Source organism: Penaeus vannamei, chromosome 15 (assembly GCF_042767895.1).
Source record: "Penaeus vannamei isolate JL-2024 chromosome 15, ASM4276789v1, whole genome shotgun sequence".
Taxonomy (NCBI): Eukaryota; Metazoa; Arthropoda; class Malacostraca; order Decapoda; family Penaeidae; genus Penaeus; species Penaeus vannamei.
The window spans coordinates 20,619,959-20,622,458 of NC_091563.1; positions in this window are offsets into that span (position 1 = coordinate 20,619,959).

The window sequence follows — 2,500 nt, forward strand, 5'->3', positions numbered from 1 at the left end:
GGGATCCCTGATGGCAAGTTGCCAGGCAGGCTCTCGGCCCATCTCTAGTTCTTCATGAGAGGCCTAGTAGAGCTACCCAAGCCATGACTTCCTAGGTCTTCCCATAGGCCTCCTCTACGCAGGATTGTCTCATACAGAGACAGCCTGATGTGCAGGGTCATCCACAGGGAAACAAGATAGGTGCCCGTATAGTCTGAGCTGGTGGTCACGGATTATGCAAGTAACAGGTCCCATGATAGTCACATGATGAATTCATCGGTTGGACACATGGTCCTGTCAACTGTACACCATGATCCGGCGCAGGGACTTGTTACAAATGGCATGGAGACAACACTCCATGGCACTAGATACCGTCCAGGTTTCGCTTCCATAAAGCAAAACTGGGAGTATCAAGGCCTTAAAGACACATTTTAGTCCTTCTGCATAGGTACCAGCACTTCAAAATACTCTTGTTCACAGAGTTCATGGCCCCTGCTGAGTAAGTGAAGGAGTAATGTCTGAAGGTTCGATAGGGATGGTGGGGTCTGGGGAAGGGTATTATGATAAAAGAGATTCACGTGTGTATCCAGGAGGAAGTGGGAGGGATAGTAGGGAAGGATGTTTTTTTTTTATTTTTTTTTTTTTTTTTTTCTGGTGGGGGGGGGGGGTTAGGTGGTATGGGTGGTTTTGTTCGTTGAGAGGATGAAGTACTTTGGGAAGGGATTGGGGGAATATAAGGGGGTAGAGCAACTGAGTGAATTGCAGTGTATCTGTGACTGGGGAAGGAGTAGGGACATTGATCAAGGAAAACAGAGGTGGCTGTTGGAGAAGTAGGAGGAGAAGAATCCAGGGATTGAGAAAGGGAGACTGAGGAAGGCTGTGAAGTATCAGGAAAAATGTCTGGAGAGGAGGGGTCTGGAGAAGAACACTGTTGTGATAGAGAGGATTTGCATGAGTATTCAAATGGAAGTGGTAGAGAGGGTTGAGTTTGGTTAGAGAGTGTAGGAGGAAGGGGGGTAGAGGGAACTTGGGAAGGAGGAGGATGTATATCTGCAAATACTTTAAATGTAGCAGGAGTAGGAACAGAGGGATTGGGGGGTGGATGAGGGAGCGGAGTGTTCCCTTGGGTCATCTTTAGGAAGTTTTGGATGTCTTCAAGGGTTTCTGGAGGGGAATTTGGTATAGTGGACTGAGAAACAGAGGTTCTCTTACAAGGTGGAGAAGAGGAGATGGATATCTGAGGAACAGATGAAGAGGATGGTGTAGGAGAGAATGAAGTAGGAGAGTGTGGAGCAACTAAAGTGAGGAGCAGGGGCAAGTATGCGGGAAGTGGTAGATATGCTGGATGCAGGTTTTGGGTATAGTAAAAAGATACCTGGGGAGATGCAGAAATATCTTGTGTAGATGGTGGGGGAGCAGAGCGTAGAACTGTTTTGGTATAAGGCGAGACAGAAAAACCTCGTCTGGCCTCACGTAGAGTGAGGCCTAGTTCAAATCTGAGGACAGCTACCTCACATTCAATATTATAGGCAGGGCAGTTCCTATAAAACACATTATGGGAGTCACCACAATTGGCACATGTATGTGACTGAGCAGGGCAATTTGAATGGTCAAATTGAGTTAGCTAGCGTATAATATAGGTACATGGATAAGGAAACTACCAAACGAGTATTAAACGCCTGTTATGGCTCATTGTCTTGTAGCCGACATGAGACCCACTGAACACCTGGGGAGGTACGTCACTAATGAGCGTCCAGGTACACTTATGTGAACCTTTGCTTGTTGTAATCACACATATGGCATTTGATTATGACACTGCGCATATATATGAGTTTGTGGATGTTCAAGTAACACTTTTATACCATTATCAGAAAAAAAATTATATCACAGTGATTTATGACGAAATATTTTGTGAAATATATCTAAAAAAAAGAAGAAGTAAGTTTTGTGTCCTTTTACACACCAAATATACTTCTATTGAGACTCCCTGGTAATATCATGTAGTTTACGAAGTGATCTGTACTTATACCGAGTACGAAGCACTAATGTTTGAAAATTGCCGTATAAGTAACCATTGATTTATTACCATTAGACTTGATTCAACGGTTGGCACAGTATGGCATCGGTAAATTTGATTTAATTTGAAATTGGTCATTACCGTTGTGAAGGCCAATTCAATATGAAGGTTACCTAAATGTTGGATTTTTGAACTTAGGATGTATAAGTGAGATACTGATTATTTCCTATTGAAGATGATAGTACTCAGTAATATCTGCTCTGAAATAAAAACTATATGGAATTTTGAGCTCATTTGTGTGCGCAGTCTTCGTCTAGTGTTGATAAACCTATCACCTCTGTTTTGTGCGTTCCCGATAAAAACTATTATGTTAAGATGTCACTGTAGGTCTTAGGTACCATAAATTCACAGATATCCCACCACACCTAGGCATCTGCATGATTTTATGGACTTCTTTGTAAAAATGATGGGCGCAAATGACTAATCACCAACTCTACACTTGTT